We start from the raw sequence: 22,550 nt of genomic DNA on the forward strand, positions 1-22,550 counted from the left end.
GAGAGAGAGAGAGACAGAGAGAGACAGAGAGAGAGAGAGAGAGAGAGAGAGAGAGAGAGAGAGAGAGAGAGAGAGAGAGACAGAGAGAGAGAGAGAGAGAGAGAGAGCAAACACAGGAGACTTCTTACAAATGCTACTGTAATGTAACGCTAGTCTCTTTCTTTCTGGGCCATTGAGAGGAGATGTGGAATCAATGTGAAAAAAGCCAACATCGTTGATTGCATCTCTTACACTGTGGTAAACTATACAACCTCTATGTAATAAGGCACTGGTATATTATACAAGCTAAAACAATAGGAAAGCAAGAGATAGTTCTATATAAACCAGCTCTACTCAATGGGAAAGGCAATGTGCATTTTAATGTTCTGACAGAGCTGTGTTCTTTGGCAGGGAAAGTTCGTTTGGCTGCAAGAAGAACAGAGAGAGAGAGTGAGAGAAAGACAAGGAGACAGAGAGAGAGAGACAGAGAGAGAGAGACAGAGACAGAGAGAGAGAGAGAGAGACAGAGAGAGACAGAGAGAGAGAGAGAGAGAGAGAGAGAGAGAGAGAGAGAGAGAGAGAGAGAGAGACAGAGAGAGAGAGAGAGAGAGAGAGAGAGAGAGAGAGAGAGAGAGAGAGAGAGAGAGAGATCCATCAGAAGAAAAACAACAGAGGAGAGGATGAAGTTCAATCCCTCACATGATGGGGAATCAGTAGAAAATCCAGGTGGATTAGTTCAAAGGTACAAGCCGATCTAGTAACAAAGGCTTTGTGTGTGTGTGTGTGTGTGTGTGTGTGTGTGTGTGTGTGTGTGTGTGTGTGTGTGTGTGTGTGTGTGTGTGTGTGTGTGTGTGTGTGTGTGTGTGTGTGTGTGTGTGTGTGTGTGTGTGTGTGTGTGTGTGTGAAAACAGGATGTTGAAATAATGTATAAACGTATGTATAATTAAGCAGTGTGGGGAAGCAATGTTTGTCCTATTTTAGTTGTGACTTTTATAGCAGTGGAGCAGAGTGCTGACTCAGTATAGAGATGACAATAATGGAGCTGTTGGATAATTTGGGCTTCAGAGCAGAGAGAGAGACAGAGAGAGACAGAGAGATAGAGAGAAAGGGATGAGAGAGAAGTAGAGAAGTTTAGATGGAAGAGGTGTAGCTCCAGGTGATTGTAGAGGGCGACCACAGCTGTCCAACACCGCCCTGCATTAAATAAAATCAAATCACATTTGATTGATCACATACACATGGTTAGCAGATGTTATTGCGAGTATAACGAAATGCTTGTGCTTCTAGTTCCGACAGTGCAGCAATATCTGAAAAGTAATCTAACAAGTCCATAACAACAACCTAACACACACAAATCTAAGTAAAGGAATGGACTAAGAATATATACATACACTACCATTCAAAAGTTTGGGGTCACAACTTCTTGCCACTAGGGGGGTGCCATTTCGACATAGTACAAATTCGTTTCCAAATTAAACTGCCTCGTAATCAATTCTTGCTCGTACAATATGCATATTATTATTACTATTGGATAGAAAACACTCTCTCGTTTCTAAACGTTTGAATTATGTCTGTAAGTGAAACAGAACTGGACTTAGAGCAATTCTCCTATGAGGATTTGAAAATGCTGAAATCTGCTCGCTGTTCCCAGACCTGTGTATAACTCTGACTGTCTTCTATTGGTTGAGATGCACTGCATACGCCTTCCCCTGGTTGTTAGCGAATAGGGAGACATGAAATGGAGTCTCTACGTAGATCCCAAAGTTTATAAATTGATTGGGAACGAGGTGGCTCATTCCTTTCACCTTCGCTCGGGCGCATTGAGGACCTTGGGAAGTTCTTTTGGAAACATCGGTTATAGATCTCAGACATTTCCAGCTGTGTTTTTATTCGATATAGGCTTTAAAGACATCATAATCTTGTTATTTTGAACCGAATTATATCAGTTTATGTCAGTATATTGCGATTTTCGGGTATTTATTTCCTTGGCGCTGTAGGAATTTGGGCATCTCTCTCTTTCGTGCTAATGTTTACTGCTAATTGCAACTCTGAAGACGACGTTCTCCAACCTATCAACGATTCTTTTTGACAAAGGACACCTATCCCAAGATTCTGATGAGAGTTCATCGAAAAGTAAAAACTATTTATGCTGATAATTCATTGTTCTGTTGAAAAAAGTAAAATGCATGAGACGCCATTTCTTGCAGTGTAGCATTGTGTTATCGCAGCCTGTATTGCGCAGTAAGGTTAATTTTAAAAATATAATTCAGCGATTGCATTAAGAACTAATTTGTCTTTCAATTGCTGTCCAACCTGTATTTTTTTTGTCAAGTTTATGAATAGTTTTCGATAAGAATAGGTGGCTTTCCAAGTAGGCGCCGGACAGATTGCTTGAGCTTTTGGCTACTTTTCTCATTGTATAAGCACGATTTGGGCCGCTAAATATGCACATTTTCGAACAAACTCTATATGCATTGTGTAATATGATGTTACAGGACTGTCATCTGAAGAATTCTGAGAAGGTTAGTGAAAAAATGTATATATTTTGGTGGTTTACACATTATCGCTCTTTTTACCTTGAATTTTTACATTTAAGTCATTTAGCAGACGCTCTTATCCAGAGCGACTTACAAACTGGAAAGTTCATACATATTCATCCTGGTCCCCCTGTGGGGAATGAACCCACAACCCTGGCGTTGCAAGCGCCATGCTCTACCAACTGAGCCACAGGGGACCGAATCAATGCTGGGGTGATGTTTGCACATGTGGTAAACTAATATAACGCTATATCGTGTTTTCGCTCTAAGACACTTCGAAAATCTGAAATATTGTCTGGATTCACACGATCTGTGTCTTTCATCTGCTGTACGCTGTGTATTTTTAAGAAATGTTTTATAATGAGTAATTAGCTAATACACGATGGTCTCTGTAGTTATTCTAGTCGTTTTAGTGAGAGTTGTAATGGGGGCTGCAATAGTAAACTCTGATTTATACCTAAAATATGCACATTTTTCTAACAAAACCTATGCTATACAATAAATATGTTATCAGACTGTCATCTGATGAGGTTGTTTCTTGGTTAGTGGCTATTTATATCTTTATTTGGTCGAATTTGTGATAGCTGCTGATGGAGTAAAAAAAATGGTGGAGTATGGAAGTGGTGTCTTTTGCTAACGTGGTTAGCTAATAGATTTACATATTTTGTCTTCCCTGTAAAACATTTCAAAAATCAGAAATGATGGCTTTATTCACAAGATGTGTATCTTTCATTTGGTGTCTTGGACTTGTGATTTCATGAACATTTTATTATATGATATCCCTGTGGCTTTAGGCTAGGCTATGCTAGTCAGCTTTTGTGATGGGGGTGCTCCCGGATCCGGGTTTGGTGGGCGTTAGAGGTTAAAAATGTCCTTGTTTTTGAAAGAAAATCACATTTTTGGTCAATTAAAATAACATCAAATTGATCAGAAATACAGTGTAGACATTGTTAACGTTGTAAATGACTATTGTAGCTGGACACGGCAGATTTTTTTAATGGAATATCTACATAGGCGTAAAGAGGCCCATTATCAGCAACCGTCACTCATGTGTTCCAATGACAAGTTGTGTTAGCTAATCCAAGTTCATCATTTTAAAAGGCTAATTGATCATTAGAAAACACTTTTTCAATTATGTTAGCACAATTGAAAACTGTTGCACTAATTAAAGAAGCAATAAAACTGTCCTTCTTTAGACTAGTTGAGTATCTGGAGCATCAGCATTTGTGGGTTTGATTACAGGCTCAAAATGGCCAGAAACAAAGAACTTTCTTCTGAAACTTGTCAATCTACTCTTGTTCTGAGAAATGAAGGCTATTCCTTGCGAGAAATTGCCAAGAAACTGAAGATCTCGTACAACGCTGTGTACTACTCCCATCACAGAACTGCGCAAACTGGGTCTAACCAGAATAGAAAGAGGAGTGGGAGGCCCCAGTGCACAACTGAGCAAGAGGACAAGTACAGTAGAGTGTCAAAATTGAGAAAAAGACGCCTCACAAGTCCTCAACTGGCAACTTCATTAAATAGTACCCGCAAAACACCAGTCTCAACGTCTAAAGTGAAGAGGCGACTCCGGGATGCTGGCCTTCTAGACAGAATTGCAAAAAAAACGCCATATCTCAGACTGGCCAATAAAAATAAAAGATTAAGATGGGAAAAAGAACACAGACACTGGACAGAGGAACTCTGCCTAGAAGGCCGTGCTAACATAATGTGCTAACATAATTGCAAAATGGGTTTTCTAATAATCAATTAGCCTTTTAAAATTATAAATTTCGATTAGCTAACACAACGTGCTATTGGAACACAGGAGTGATGATTGCTGATAATGGGCCTCTGTACGCCTATGTAGTTATTCCATTAAAAAATCTGCCGTTTCCAGCTACAATAGTCATTTACAACATTAACAATGTCTACACTGTATTTCTGATCAATTTGATGTTATTTTAATGGACAAAAATGTGATTTTCTTTAAAAAACAAGGACATTTCTATGTGACCCCAAGCTTTTGAACGGTAGAGTACATATGCGATGAGTAATGCAAGCTATGTAATCATTATTAAAGTGGCATTATTAAAGTGACTAGTGATCTTTTTATTAAAGTGGCCAAAGATTTACAGTCTGTATGTAGGCAGCAGCCTCACAGTGATACTGATGACTGTTCAACTGTCTGATGGCCTTGAGATAGAAGCTATTTTTTCAGTTTTTGATGCACCTCTACTGACCTCGCCTTCTGGATGACAGCGGGGTGAACAGGCAGTGGCTCAGGTGGCTGTTGTCCTTGATGATCTTTTTGGCCTTCTTGTGACATCGGTTGCTGTAGGTGACCTGGAGGGCAGGTAGTTTGCCCCCGATGATGCGTTGTACAAACCGCACCACCCTCTGGAGAGCTCTGCGGTTATGGGCGGTGCCGTTGCCGTATCAGGCGGTGATGCAGCCCGACACGATGCTCTCAATTGTGTACCTGTAAAGGTTTGAGGGTTTTAGGTGACAAGCCAAATTTCTTCAGCGTCCTGTTGGACCTTCTTCACCACACTGTCTGTGTGGGTGGACCATTTCAGTTTGCCCGTGATGTGTAAGCCGAGGAACTTTAAACTTTCCACCTTCTCCACTGCTGTCCCTTCGATGTGGATAGGGGGGTGCTCCCTCTGCTGTTTCCTGAAGTCTACGATCATTTCCTTTGTTTTGCTGACACCACACACCAAGTGCTCTCACCTCCTCCCTATAGGCTGTGTCATCGTTGTTGGTAATCAAGCCTACTACTGTTGTGTCGTCTGAAACTTGATGATTGAGTTGGAGGCGTGCATGGCCACGCAGTCGTGGGTGAACAGGGAGTACAGGAGGGGGCTGAGCATGCACCATTGTGGGGCCCCAGATTTGAGGATCAGCGAAGTGGAGATGTTGTTTCCTACTTTCACCACCTGGGGACGGCCCGTTTGGAAGACCAGGACCCAATTGCACAGGGCGGGGTTGACACCCAGGGCCTCAAGCTTAATGATGAGCTTGGAGGGTACTATGGTGTTGAATGATGAGCTGTATTCAATGAACAGCATTCTTACATAGGTATTCCTCTTGTCCAGGTGGTGTAGGGCAGTGCGCAGTGTGATGGCGATTGCATTGTCTGTGGACTCCACCCAGTGCCACACTACTACCCATCTGACTGCAAAACACACTCACACACACCAGTGTTCCTCTCCATCGCACTAACACAGCTCTACAACTATAACTCGCTCAACAAAGTGCATGATTTTCTCTTGCACAGCACAGCAGTGTAGCAAAGAGAGTCTGCTAAGTCTGGCAGCAGCTCAGTAAATTGTACAAATGAAATTAAACAGGAAAAAGGCAGTAGGTAGAATAGCATCCTCCAAGCCCACTTCATTTAAAATATGGAGTCCTAGTGGATTACTGTGAGGCCTAGAATTCTGGAGCTCTGTTGATATGAATGTGCTTTTAAAGAAGCTGAAGGTGGTGGTTTAGAAAAATCTTTGGGAAACAAGACACTCTAGTACGAAGAGAGGAACGACACATGTCTGCATAAATCATCACAGCCGGAGTGAAATGATGAAGTCAAAACGGAATGTTAAAGTGATAAATGCCCTGCAGCGCTTCTATTGATATTGAACAAATAATAAACACCGGAAGCGTAGCGCCTTATTGCGTTTCATTCATCTCAAACTCTCAGTTCCAAACCATTAAACAAACATTGATGGAACATTATCATTCTAGAAGGAGCTCTGCTTTCTCTCACTCCTGTCTCCCAAGGACGTGCTAATGACACGTCTCTATGGTTCACCTGACTGGGTGACTCATGATAACATATCTGTTGGCTCTGCCACTGTAATTTCACCTGACTGGGTGACTCATGATAACATATCTGTTGGCTCTGCCACTGTAATTTCACCTGACTGAGTAACTCATGATAACATATCTGTGGGCTCTGCCACTGTAATTTCACCTGACTGGGTGACTCATGATAACATATCTGTGGGCTCTGCCACTGTAATTTCACCTGACTGGGTGACTCATGATAACATATCTGTGGGCTCTGCCACTGTAATTTCACCTGACTGAGTAACTCATGATAACATATCTGTGGGCTCTGCCACTGTAATTTCACCTGACTGGGTGACTCATGATAACATATCTGTGGGCTCTGCCACTGTAATTTCACCTGACTGGGTAACTCATGATAACATATCTGTTGGCTCTGCCACTGTAATTTCACCTGACTGAGTAACTCATGATAACATATCTGTGGGCTCTGCCACTGTAATTTCACCTGACTGGGTGACTCATGATAACATATCTGTTGGCTCTGCCACTGTAATTTCACCTGACTTGGTGACTCATGATAACATATCTGTTGGCTCTGCCACCGTAATTTCACCTTTCTAAGTGACTCATGATGATGACATATCTGTTGCCACTGGGCAAACAGCCTATGGTAGAGCCAAGATGGCGACATGGTGGAGTGACAGCTACAGTCCAATGATGTGTCTATGGTTCACCTGACTGTGTGACATATGATGATGATACATGACTATGGGCAGCCCCTCCCTGACGATAGAGACAAGAGGTTCAGTATAAATGGTGTTAATGACAGATTTGAATTACTATTTGAGTTGTGTATGCGTGTCACAAAATAGGATTAACTAAGGGTTTCAAAGCTCCTGCCACCCTGCCACCTGTCTGGAACTGAGCTGTGTGGATCTCAAGTCCTCAGACTGATAATAGAGTCATAAGTCCATCTGGCTGACTCAGCATGTTCATTTTAATAGAGACAAAGAAAATGGCCGACGTAGGCAAATGTGAGCAGAGTCGCAGGATGCACAGAATACAGCAACCAGTCTGTAGTTACAGAGTCAGAAACATCCACTGGAAACTGCAGACACACAGACACAAACACTCCAGACACTCCCCCTAGTCTCTACAGTAACCACACAGACATTCCAGACACTCCCCCTAGTCTCTACTGCAGCCACACAAACACTCCAGACACTCCCCCTAGTCTCTACTGCAGCCACACAGAAACAAACACTCCAGACACTCCCCCTAGTCTCTGCAGTAGCCACACAGACATTCCAGACACTCCCCCTAGTCTCTACTGCAGCCACACAAACACTCCAGACACTCCCCCTAGTCTCTACTGCCACCACACAGACACAAAAACTCCAGACACTCCCCCTAGTCTCTACTGCAGCCACACAGAAACAAACACTCCAGACACTCCCCCTAGTCTCTACTGCAGCCACACAGACATTTCAGACACTCCACCTAGTCGCCACAGTAGCCACACAGACATTCCAGACACTCCCCCTAGTCTCTACTGCAGCCACACAGACATTACAGACACTCCCCCTAGTCTCTACTGCAGCCACACAGACACTCCAGACACTCCCCCTAGTCTCTACTGCAGCCACACAAACACTCCAGACACTCCCCCTAGTCTCTAATGCAGCCACACAAACACTCCAGACACTCCCCCTAGTCTCTACTGCAGCCACACAAACACTCCAACCACTCCCCCTAGTCTCTACTGCAGCCACACAAACACTCCAGACACTCCCCCTAGTCTCTACTGCAGCCACATATACACTCCAGACACTCCCCCTAGTCTCTACTGCACCCACATATACACTCCAGACACTCCCCCTAGTCTCTACTGCAGCCACACAGACACAAACACTCCAGACACTCCCCCTAGTCTCCACTGCAGCCACACAGACACTCCAGACACTCCCCCTAGTCTCTACTGCAGCCACACAGACACAAAAACTCCAGACACTCCCTCTAGTCTCTACTGCAGCCACACAGACACTCCAGACACTCCCCTAGTCTCTACTACAGCCACATATACACTCCAGACACTCCCCCTAGTCTCTACTGCAGCCACACAAACACTCCAGTCACTCCCCTTAGTCTCTACTGCAGCCACATATACACTCCAGACACTTCCTATAGTCTCTACTGCAGCCACATATACACTCCAGACACTTCCTATAGTCTCTACTGCAGCCACACAAACACTCCAGACACTCCCCCTAGTCTCTACTGCAGCCACACAGACACAACAACTCCAGACACTCCCCTATAGTCTCTACTGCAGCCACACAAACACTCCAGACACTCCCCCTAGTCTCTACTGCAGCCACACAGACACAACAACTCCAGACACTTCCTATAGTCTGTACTGCAGCCACACAGACACAAACACTCCAGACACTCCCCCTAGTCTCTACTGCAGCCACACAGACACAACAACTCCAGACACTCCCCTATAGTCTCTACTGCAGCCACACAAACACTCCAGACACTCCCCCTAGTCTCTACTGCAGCCACACAAACAATCCAGACACTCCCCCTAGTCTCTACTGCAGCCACACAGACGCAAACACTCCAGACATTCGCCCTAGTCTCTACTGCAGCCACACAAACACTCCAGACACTCCCCCTAGTCTCTACTGCAGCCACACAAACACTCCAGACACTCCCCCTAGTCTCTACTGCAGCCACATATACACTCCAGACACTCCCCCTAGTCTCTACTGCAGTCACACAGACACTCCAGACACTCCCCCTAGTCTCTACTGCACCCACATATACACTCCAGACACTCCACCTAGTCTCTACTGCAGCCACACAGACACAAACACTCCAGACACTTCCCCTAGTCTCCACTGCAGCCACACAGACACTCCAGACACTCCCCCTAGTCAGTACTGCAGCCACACAGACACAAAAACTCCAGACACTCCCCCTAGTCTCTACTGCAGCCACACAGACACAAAAACTCAAGACACTCCCCCTAGTCTCTACTGCAGCCACACAGAAACAACAACTCCAGACACTCCCGCTAGTCTCTACTGCAGCCACACAAACACTCCAGACACTCCCTATAGTCTCTACTGCAGCCACACAAACAATCCAGACACTCCCCCTAGTCTCTACTGCAGCCACATATACACTCCAGACACTCCCCCTATTCTCTACTGCAGTCACACAGACACTCCAGACACTCCCCCTAGTCTCTACTGCACCCACTTATACACTCCAGACACTCCCCCTAGTCTCTACTGCAGCCACACAGACACAAAAACTCCAGACACTCCCCCTAGTCTCTACTGCAGCCACACAGACACAAACACTCCAGACACTCCCCCTAGTCTCTACCTCAGCCACACAAACACTCCAGACACTCCCTATAGTCTCTACTGCAGCCACACAAACACTCCAGACACTCCCCATAGTCTCTACTGCAGCCACACAAACACTCCAGACACTCCCCCTAGTCTCTACTGCAGCCACACAAACAATCCAGACACTCCCCCTAGACTCTACTGCAGCCACATATACACTCCAGACACTCCCCCTAGTCTCTACTGCAGCCACATATACACTCCAGACACTCCCCCTGTTCTCTACTGCAGTCACACAGACACTCCAGACACTCCCCCTAGTCTCTACTGCAGCCACACAAACACCCCAGACACTCCCCCTAGTCTCTACTGCACCCACATATACACTCCAGACACTCCCCCTAGTCTCTACTGCAGCCACACAGACACAAAAACTCCAGACACTCCCCCTAGTCTCTATTGCAGCCACAAAGACACAAACACTCCAGACACTCCCCCTAGTCTCTACTGCAGCCACACAGACACAAACACTCCAGACACTCCCCCTAGTCTCTACTGCAGCCACACAAACACTCCAGACACTCCCTATAGTCTCTACTGCAGCCACACAAACACTCCAGACACTCCCCCTAGTCTCTACTGCAGCCACATATACACAACAAATCCAGACACTCCCTATAGTCTCTACTGCAGCCACACAGACACAACAACTCCAGACACTCCCCCTAGTCTCTACTGCAGCCACACAAACACTCCAGACACTCCCTATAGTCTCTACTGCAGCCACACAAACACTCCAGACACTCCCCCTAGTCTCTACTGCAGCCACATATACACAACAAATCCAGACACTCCCTATAGTCTCTACTGCAGCCACACAGACACAAACACTCCAGACACTCCCCCTAGTCTCTACTGCAGCCACACAGACACAAACACTCCAGACACTCCCTCTAGTATCTACTGCAGCCACACAAACACTCCAGACACTCCCCCTAGTCTCTACTGCAGCCACACAAACAATCCAGACACTCCCTCTAGTCTCTACTGCAGCCACACAGACACAAACACTCCAAACACTCCCTCTAGTCTCTACTGCAGCCACACAGACGCAAACACTCCAGACACTCGCCCTAGTCTCTACTGCAGCCACGCAACACTCCAGAAACTCCCCCTAGTCTCTACTGCAGCCACACAGACACAAACACTCCTGACACTCCCTCTAGTATCTACTGCAGCCACACAAACACTCCAGACACTCCCTATAGTCTCTACTGCAGCCACACAAACACTCCAGACACTCCCCCTAGTCTCTACTGCAGCCACACAAACAATCCAGACACTCCCTCTAGTCTCTACTGCAGCCACACAAACACTCCAGACACTCCCCCTAGTCTCTACTGCAGCCACAGAGACACAAACACTCCAGACACTCGCCCTAGTCTCTACTGCAGCCACACAAACACTCCAGACACTCCTGCTAGCCTCTACTGCAGCCACACAAACACTCCAGACACTCCCTATAGTCTCTACTGCAGCCACAAACACACTCCAGACTCTCCCCCTAGTCTCTACTGCAGCCACATATACACTCCAGACACTCCCCCTAGTCTCTACTGCACCCACATATACACTCCAGACACTCCCCCTAGTCTCTACTGCAGCCACACAGACACAAACACTCCAGACACTCCCCCTAGTCTCCACTGCTGCCACACAGACACTCCAGACACTCCCCCTAGTCTCTACTCCAGCCACACAGACGCAACAACTCCAGAGACTAGGGCGAGTGTCTGTCTAGTCTCTACTGCAGCCACACAAACACTCCATACACTCCCCCTAGTCTCTACTGCAGCCACATATACACTACAGACACTCCCCCTAGTCTCTACTACAGCCACACAGACACAAAAACTCCAGACACTCCCTATAGTCTCTACTGCAGCCACAAACACACTCCAGACACTCCCCCTAGTCTCTACTGCAGTCACACAGACACTCCAGACACTCCCCCTAGTCTCTACTGCAACCACATATACACTCCAGACACTCCCCCTAGTCTCTACTACACCCACATATACACTCCAGACACTCCCCCTAGTCTCTACTGCAGCCACACAGACACAAAAACTCCAGACACTCCCCCTAGTCTCTACTGCAGCCACACAGACACAACAACTCCAGACACTCCCCCTAGTCTCTACTGCAGCCACACAAACACTCCAGACACTCCCTATAGTCTCTACTGCAGCCACACAAACACTCCAGACACTCCCCCTAGTCTCTACTGCAGCCACATATACACAACAAATCCAGACACTCCTCCTAGTCTCTACTGCAGCCACACAGACACTCCAGACACTCCCCCTAGTCTCTACTGCAGCCACACAAACACTCCAGACACTCCCCCTAGTCTCTAATGCAGCCACACAAACACTCCAGACACTCCCCCTAGTCTCTACTGCAGCCACACAAACACTCCAACCACTCCCCCTAGTCTCTACTGCAGCCACACAAACACTCCAGACACTCCCCCTAGTCTCTACTGCAGCCACATATACACTCCAGACACTCCCCCTAGTCTCTACTGCACCCACATATACGCTCCAGACACTCCCCCTAGTCTCTACTGCAGCCACACAGACACAAACACTCCAGACACTCCCCCTAGTCTCCACTGCAGCCACACAGACACTCCAGACACTCCCCCTAGTCTCTACTGCAGCCACACAGACACAAAAACTCCAGACACTCCCTCTAGTCTCTACTGCAGCCACACAGACACTCCAGACACTCCCCTAGTCTCTACTACAGCCACATATACACTCCAGACACTCCCCCTAGTCTCTACTGCAGCCACACAAACACTCCAGTCACTCCCCTTAGTCTCTACTGCAGCCACATATACACTCCAGACACTTCCTATAGTCTCTACTGCAGCCACACAGACACAAACACTCCAGACACTCCCCCTAGTCTCTACTGCAGCCACACAGACACAACAACTCCAGACACTCCCCTATAGTCTCTACTGCAGCCACACAAACACTCCAGACACTCCCCCTAGTCTCTACTGCAGCCACACAAACAATCCAGACACTCCCCCTAGTCTCTACTGCAGCCACACAGACGCAAACACTCCAGACATTCGCCCTAGTCTCTACTGCAGCCACACAAACACTCCAGACACTCCCCCTAGTCTCTACTGCAGCCACACAAACACTCCAGACACTCCCCCTAGTCTCTACTGCAGCCACATATACACTCCAGACACTCCCCCTAGTCTCTACTGCAGTCACACAGACACTCCAGACACTCCCCCTAGTCTCTACTGCACCCACATATACACTCCAGACACTCCACCTAGTCTCTACTGCAGCCACACAGACACAAACACTCCAGACACTTCCCCTAGTCTCCACTGCAGCCACACAGACACTCCAGACACTCCCCCTATTCAGTACTGCAGCCACACAGACACAAAAACTCCAGACACTCCCCCTAGTCTCTACTGCAGCCACACAGACACAAAAACTCAAGACACTCCCCCTAGTCTCTACTGCAGCCACACAGAAACAACAACTCCAGACACTCCCCCTAGTCTCTACTGCAGCCACACAAACACTCCAGACACTCCCTATAGTCTCTACTGCAGCCACACAAACAATCCAGACACTCCCCCTAGTCTCTACTGCAGCCACATATACACTCCAGACACTCCCCCTATTCTCTACTGCAGTCACACAGACACTCCAGACACTCCCCCTAGTCTCTACTGCAGCCACACAGACACAACAACTCCAGACACTCCCCCTAGTCTCTACTGCACCCACTTATACACTCCAGACACTCCCCCTAGTCTCTACTGCAGCCACACAGACACAAAAACTCCAGACACTCCCCCTAGTCTCTACTGCAGCCACACAGACACAAACACTCCCCCTAGTCTCTACCTCAGCCACACAAACACTCCAGACACTCCCTATAGTCTCTACTGCAGCCACACAAACACTCCAGACACTCCCCATAGTCTCTACTGCAGCCACACAAACACTCCAGACACTCCCCCTAGTCTCTACTGCAGCCACACAAACAATCCAGACACTCCCCCTAGACTCTACTGCAGCCACATATACACTCCAGACACTCCCCCTAGTCTCTACTGCAGCCACATATACACTCCAGACACTCCCCCTGTTCTCTACTGCAGTCACACAGACACTCCAGACACTCCCCCGAGTCTCTACTGCAGCCACACAAACACCCCAGACACTCCCCCTAGTCTCTACTGCACCCACATATACACTCCAGACACTCCCCCTAGTCTCTACTGCAGCCACACAGACACAAAAACTCCAGACACTCCCCCTAGTCTCTATTGCAGCCACACAGACACAAACACTCCAGACACTCCCCCTAGTCTCTACTGCAGCCACACAGACACAAACACTCCAGACACTCCCCCTAGTCTCTACTGCAGCCACACAAACACTCCAGACACTCCCTATAGTCTCTACTGCAGCCACACAAACACTCCAGACACTCCCCCTAGTCTCTACTGCAGCCACATATACACAACAAATCCAGACACTCCCTATAGTCTCTACTGCAGCCACACAGACACAACAACTCCAGACACTCCCCCTAGTCTCTACTGCAGCCACACAAACACTCCAGACACTCCCTATAGTCTCTACTGCAGCCACACAAACACTCCAGACACTCCCCCTAGTCTCTACTGCAGCCACATATACACAACAAATCCAGACACTCCCTATAGTCTCTACTGCAGCCACACAGACACAAACACTCCAGACACTCCCCCTAGTCTCTACTGCAGCCACACAGACACAAACACTCCAGACACTCCCTCTAGTATCTACTGCAGCCACACAAACACTCCAGACACTCCCTATAGTCTCTACTGCAGCCACACAACCACTCCAGACACTCCCCCTAGTCTCTACTGCAGCCACACAAACAATCCAGACACTCCCTCTAGTCTCTACTGCAGCCACACAGACACAAACACTCCAAACACTCGCCCTAGTCTCTACTGCAGCCACACAGACACAAAAACTCCAGACACTCCCTCTATTCTCTATTGCAGCCACACAGACGCAAACACTCCAGACACTCGCCCTAGTCTCTACTGCAGCCACGCAACACTCCAGAAACTCCCCCTAGTCTCTACTGCAGCCACACAGACACAAACACTCCTGACACTCCCTCTAGTATCTACTGCAGCCACACAAACACTCCAGACACTCCCTATAGTCTCTACTGCAGCCACACAAACACTCCAGACACTCCCCCTAGTCTCTACTGCAGCCACAAAAACAATCCAGACACTCCCTCTAGTCTCTACTGCAGCCACACAAACACTCCAGACACTCCCCCTAGTCTCTACTGCAGCCACACAGACACAAACACTCCAGACACTCGCCCTAGTCTCTACTGCAGCCACACAAACACTCCAGACACTCCTGCTAGCCTCTACTGCAGCCACACAAACACTCCAGACACTCCCTATAGTCTCTACTGCAGCCACAAACACACTCCAGACTCTCCCCCTAGTCTCTACTGCAGCCACATATACACTCCAGACACTCCCCCTAGTCTCTACTGCACCCACATATACACTCCAGACACTCCCCCTAGTCTCTACTGCAGCCACACAGACACAAACACTCCAGACACTCCCCCTAGTCTCCACTGCTGCCACACAGACACTCCAGACACTCCCCCTAGTCTCTACTCCAGCCACACAGACACAACAACTCCAGAGACTAGGGCGAGTGTCTGTCTAGTCTCTACTGCAGCCACACAAACACTCCATACACTCCCCCTAGTCTCTACTGCAGCCACATATACACTACAGACACTCCCCCTAGTCTCTACTACAGCCACACAGACACAAAAACTCCAGACACTCCCTATAGTCTCTACTGCAGCCACAAACACACTCCAGACACTCCCCCTAGTCTCTACTGCAGTCACACAGACACTCCAGACACTCCCCCTAGTCTCTACTGCAACCACATATACACTCCAGACACTCCCCCTAGTCTCTACTACACCCACATATACACTCCAGACACTCCCCCTAGTCTCTACTGCAGCCACACAGACACAAAAACTCCAGACACTCCCCCTAGTCTCTACTGCAGCCACACAGACACAACAACTCCAGACACTCCCCCTAGTCTCTACTGCAGCCACACAAACACTCCAGACACTCCCCCTAGTCTCTACTGCAGCCACATATACACAACAAATCCAGACACTCCCTATAGTCTCTACTGCAGCCACACAGACACAACAACTCCAGACACTCCCCCTAGTCTCTACTGCAGCCACACAAACACTCCAGACACTCCCTATAGTCTCTACTGCAGCCACACAAACACTCCAGACACTCCCCCTAGTCTCTACTGCAGCCACATATACACAACAAATCCAGACACTCCCTATAGTCTCTACTGCAGCCACACAGACACAAACACTCCAGACACTCCCCCTAGTCTCTACTGCAGCCACACAGACACAAACACTCCAGACACTCCCTCTAGTATCTACTGCAGCCACACAAACACTCCAGACACTCCCTATAGTCTCTACTGCAGCCACACAACCACTCCAGACACTCCCCCTAGTCTCTACTGCAGCCACACAAACAATCCAGACACTCCCTCTAGTCTCTACTGCAGCCACACAGACACAAACACTCCAGACACTCGCCCTAGTCTCTACTGCAGCCACACAGACACAAACACTCCAGACACTCCCTCTAGTCTCTACTGCAGCCACACAGATGCAAACACTCCAGACACTCGCCCTATAGTCTCTACTGCAGCCACGCAAACACTCCAGAAACTCCCCCTAGTCTCTACTGCAGCCAAACAGACACAAACACTCCTGACACTCCCTCTAGTATCTACTGCAGCCACACAAACACTCCAGACACTCCCTATAGTCTCTACTGCAGCCACACAAACACTCCAGACACTCCCCCTAGTCTCTACTGCAGCCACACAAACAATCCAGACACTCCCTCTAGTCTCTACTGCAGCCACACAAACACTCCAGACACTCCCCCTAGTCTCTACTGCAGCCACACAGACACAAACACTCCAGACACTCGCCCTAGTCTCTACTGCAGCCACACAAACACTCCAGACACTCCTGCTAGCCTCTACTGCAGACACACAAACACTCCAGACACTCCCTATAGTCTCTACTGCAGCCACAAACACACTCCAGACACTCCCCCTAGTCTCTACTGCAGCCACATATACACTCCAGACACTCCCCCTAGTCTCTACTGCAGTCACACAGACACTCCAGACACTCCCCCTAGTCTCTACTGCACCCACATATACACTCCAGACACTCCCCCTAGTCTCTACTGCAGCCACACAGACACAAACACTCCAGACACTCCCCCTAGTCTCCACTGCAGCCACACAGACACTCCAGACACTCCCCCTAGTCTCTACTGCAGCCACACAGACACAACAACTCCAGAGACTAGGGCGAGTGTCTGTCTAGTCTCTACTGCAGCCACACAAACACTCCATACACTCCCCCTAGTCTCTACTGCAGCCACATATACACTCCAGACACTCCACCTAGTCTCTACTGCAGCCACACAAACACTCCAGACACTCCCCTTAGTCTCTACTGCAGCCACATATACACTCCAGACACTCCCCCTAGTCTCTACTGCAGCCACACATACACTCCAGACACTCCCCCTAGTCTTTACTGCAGCCACACATACACTCCAGACACTCCCCTTAGTCTCTACTGCAGCCACATATACACTCCAGACACTCCCCCTAGTCTCTACTCCAGCCACACATACATTCCAGACACTCCCCCTAGTCTCTACTGCAGCCACACAGACACTCCAGACACTCTCCCTAGTCTCTACTGCAGCCACATATACACTCCAGACACTCCCCCTAGTCTTTACTGCAGCCACACATACACTCCAGACACTCCCCCGAGTCTTTACTGCAGCCACATATACACTCCAGACACTCCCCCTAGTCTCTACTGCAGCCACACAGACACTCCAGACACTCCCCCTAGTCTCTACTGCAGCCACACAGACACTCCAGACACTCTCCCTAGTCTCTACTGCAGCCACATATACACTCCAGACACTCCCCCTAGTCTTTATTGCAGCCACACATACACTCCAGACACTCCCCCGAGTCTTTACTGCAGCCACACAAACAGACATTGCCTTAAATGGGAACTGTCACTCTTGTCAACATACAGACACCAAATCACCTAAAACACCACATGCCATCATAATGTTTACCCTTATTACCATCTAACATAACTGACCTTCGCTGGACTGGTTAACCATGGAAGAAATCAAATCAGAGTCAAGAGTGCTCCAGACAAAGTATAGGGCTTCAGTGGGAATGTGGCGATGTTTGAATTAGGGCTGCAATGGGCTGCGACCCTGTTTCCTCAGTTAAATGACACAGGCAGTAGATGTTCTACAAGGTTAGGGTTCCGCCTGTCGTGTGCATGCTGATTTTATCTATCCCCACCAGACACAATCTTAACCAGTGGTGTAGTGTATTGTTTTAGGTGATGGAGCACAAATAAAATGTAAATGACGTCATAATTTCCTCAATCAAAGTGTGTACCAACAGATGTAGCCAATTGAATTGCCTGTCATTATAGAATATGCATAAAATGCATCTGTAACGTCTGCTTCCAACTCACACTCTCAAATACCTAGATCCCCAGAACGCAGCTCACTCTCCAGATCCCAATCACCTGAATTCTGATCACCTGTTCACACACCTGTATGTCATTATCACACACTATTTAGTTCAGTTCTTTGCACCCCATCATTGTGAGGTATTGTTTGATTTGTGACACACTTCTATTCAGAGTACTGGTTTTCCTGTGATTTACTCCTCCCGTGTTTGATAGTTTTTGCCTGTCTCACTAACGTTGCCTTTTGCCTATTCCCTGCCTGTACTTTAGCCTATCGGATTTCCTGTTATCAGCCTATTGCCTGATCTCCCGGACTAAGTTACTAACCTTTTCCCTGCCTGTACTGTTGCCTTTTTGGACGCCCTGTGTATAGCCTTCTGCATGCCCCTGTACCCAGCTACCTGACTCCTTCTGTGGTCCTTAACAAATAAACACCTGATACGCTCTGCGCTTGAAAACAGCTCTCTGTCGCCCATCGCGTTCATTACAGCATCATCCAGTTGCAATGTTTGCCTATGGCCACATGTATTGTCTCAAGAAAATGTTATATTTTTAATTACATTTACATTTACATTTAAGTCATTTAGCAGACGCTCTTATCCAGAGCGACTTACAAATTGGAAAGTTCATACATATTCATCCTGGTCCCCCCGTGGGAATTGAACCCCCAACCCTGGCGTTGCAAGCGCCATGCTCTACCAATGCCATGCTCTACCAATGCCATGCTCTATCAAACACTTAATTTCAAAACAGGCCATCATCACTGTCAATCGTGAATGATACTTCTTCATGTTTTACTGGTGAAACGTTCAAACTGCATCTCCATTCCAATCATTTGATTGATCTCAATCAGTTTCATTGGAAAATGCATTTAGATCTTCTTTAATTACTCTTTTGTGATAGAACTTGAGCAGATGGTGTTAACAAACTATTAGCATTAATTGTTTTGTTTCAATCACAGCATATATCATGCCTAGTGGTGCGCTCTTGAGTTTTGGACATTCCATTTTTAAAGGTAAAGCAGTACGGTCCTGTCCAGGGTCCGGCAAAATAAATAGTGGGGGCATGCTGTACCGGTAAAACATGAGCCTATCGCAATCAATACAACTTGTCCAAAAAACTATAGGCTATTAAACCACTATTTAACACTACTGCATGTCAGCCGCATGAAAAATATAATTCAATTGCCAAAATTATATATCCTAATTAGCATACTCCTGTCTATACAGATATAAATAAAATCATTAAAAATAGGCTACTGCACCAGAAAGCATGATTTGGACACAGAGGATCATTAGCTTCTTTTAAAAAAAAGCTATGGATTGTTTTAAATCACATAGCCTAAAGCCAGGTGGGCCTGCAATTTGGGCAGCACGCGCTGCAAATACCAAATAGATGATTGTTGAGTTGCTACTGTCAGTGAAAAGCAGAGAGACCTAAGCCAGGCATATCGCAATATTTTAAAATACAATCGCAAAAAAACTGTTTGGAAAGCAAAGGGCTATTGCTGTAAAGAGTTGACAATGAAAAGATTCCAATCTGTCTTTTAGTTATCAAAATCCTTAACTTAATTGAGTAGTCTATCTTATTGGCACCAGCTGAGAACATCGGCCATATCTCTGGTTAGTGTGCATATTCACTGTCTTTGTCATTGGGTCACTGCCACTTTTGTTTGTTTTTGGACAATAATTTCCTACTTCAGTTAGGTAATACATATTGTATTTATGTCTCCCCTTTTCATAGGCCAATTATATGGATCAGACAACATCGTTTTTATTGATCTGTTTGTCAGTGTCAGCAAAGTAGGCTACCCTGTAATTTTTGTAGTCTAAAAATGTAAATGTACCTCCACCCTTGGCTTCAGCCAACCATCCTAAAATTTCCGTAGAAATAAGGTGTTTTTGATGTAACAGTAAAGTAACATAGTAAAATGTGGCTCATTTCAAGGAGCTAGGCATGTCTTGCACGTTACTACTTCACTGGAGAGGCATTTTTATCAAAATGCGTTTTTTTGTAGAAATGCCTTCTGGAACATGCAAACTTTCATGTGCCTTAATAACAAACTTGTATGCCATCTGTAATACGATAAAATTGTTAAATGATGAGCCTAGTTGGTTTAGCCATGGAAAAAGTGAGTAACCTTCCCGCTAGTCATGATTGGCTGAGATAATGAATGGACTGGACATGCCGAGAGATGAGTTTGGATTGGTCTGCCACGTAGCACATTATCTATAACATGAGCCTCTCAGTACCTGTAGGTAATCCTTGCTTCTGCATCTTTTTTGAAAGCGTTGCTACTGCTCTCAACAACCTGCGAAGGTCTGAAAACTAGGCTCTGCTCTCAGATCAGTTTAAAGCTCTGTATGTATCCTATGGGTCGACATGAACTGCACCCGCCTTCCCCTGGATGTCAGTAACCAATGAGAAGTGGAATGGACTTTCTACGTAGTTCTCAGAGTTTATAAAAGGCCAAGGAACGAGGGGTCCACTCTTTTCGACGTTCGCCATTATGCAAAGCAAGACCTCAGGATGGCATTTTGAAACGCTCAGTTATCGACCTTAGATATATCCGTCTGTAATTTAATTCGATATTAATTCGATATGTCGTTATTCTCGTCGAGTTGTGATGGTGGCTGCAATGGTAAACTATGATTATACCTGAAATATGCACATTTTTCTAACAAAACCTATGCTATGCAATAAATATGTTATCAGACTGTCATCTGATAAAGTTTTTTCTTGGTTAGTGGCTATTTATATCTTTATTTGGCCGAATTTGTGATAGCTACTGATGCAGTAAGAAAATGGTGGAGTAAAAAAAAGTTGTCTTTTGCTAACGTGGTTAGCTAATAGATTTACCTATTGTGTCTTCCCTGTAAAACATTTTAAAAATCAGAAATGATGGCTTGATTACCAAGATGTTTATCTTTCATCTGGTGTCTTGGACTTGTGATTTAATGATATTTAGATGCTACTATTTACTTGTGACGCTATGCTAGGCTATGCTAGTCAGCTTTTTTACTGGTGGGGGTGCTCCCGGACCCGGGTTTCTGAGGAGGTAGAGGCTAGATGTGGCTGGGGGCGAAAATGGTCAATATCAGGGGATATCTTTATCTATATATATCTGTATATCTGACATTTTATTAGATATAAGGAGTAGAGTAAGGAGTATGCTCCAGATATGCATGCCCTTAAATTCGTATATGGAGCTAGGATATTCTCCGTAATGGGACAGTTTCTGCATGCATCCAATCTGGACTTCAGAAATCTCCCTGCTACCATACAAGTCAAGGGAGATATCTGGGGTGAGATCCCTTCAAGAAACGCCCCTGACATATCTAAGCCTTTATAATTAGGAATGAACAAATCCGCATACTGTACTTTCAGAAATGTATCGTGTCTGTAGTCTTAACATGATTATTTATGGATCTGTATTTCTCCAAAAATTCAAGATTTCAATAGATATCCTTACATGATGTGTAATATTCATCCTCATACAGTACCAGTCAAAAGTTTAGACACACCTACTCATTCCAGGTTTTTTCTTTATTTTTACTATTTTCTACATTGTAGAAAAATACTGAAGACATCAAAACCATGTAATAACACATATGGAATAATGTAGTAAGCAAAAAGGTGTTAATTAAACAAATCAAAATATATTTTATATTTGAGATTCTTCAAATAGCCACCCTTCGCCTTGATGACAGCTTTGCACATTTGGCATTCTCTCAGCCAGCTTCATGAGGTAGTCACCTGAAATTAATTTCAATTAACATGTGTGCCTTGTTAAAAATGTATTTGTGGAATTTCTTTCCTTAATGCGTTTGAGCCAATCAGTTGTGTTGTGACAAGGTAGGGTTGGTATAGAGAAGATAGCCCATGTTATGGCAAGAACAGCTCAAATAAGCAAAAAGAAATGACAGTCCATCATTACTCTCACTGACTAGCCTAGATAAATAAAAAAATTGCCTCATGTTAATCCTTAAACAGATAGGGGCTAAGGCATAAGAGGGTAAAAACGATGCTGATTAGGTGTAGCCGAAGAAGTGTTCTCAGGTAGCTGTACCAAAACACTCCAAGGATCCATTTTCTCAAAAGTGGGGTTACAAATTCATCAACTTTCAAAGCAGAATTACTTTCCCATTGTTCC

The 22,550-nt window shown here is 46.2% G+C and overlaps 1 protein-coding gene across 2 annotated transcripts in view; it reads right to left on the bottom strand.

Moving 5' to 3' along the window:
- Positions 1–22,550, bottom strand: part of LOC129858184 (ecto-NOX disulfide-thiol exchanger 2-like) — a 419,543-nt gene that overhangs the window by 163,957 nt on the left and 233,036 nt on the right. The gene's annotated exons all lie outside the window — the stretch shown is intronic.

This window comes from Salvelinus fontinalis, chromosome 6 (assembly GCF_029448725.1).
Source record: "Salvelinus fontinalis isolate EN_2023a chromosome 6, ASM2944872v1, whole genome shotgun sequence".
Taxonomy (NCBI): Eukaryota; Metazoa; Chordata; class Actinopteri; order Salmoniformes; family Salmonidae; genus Salvelinus; species Salvelinus fontinalis.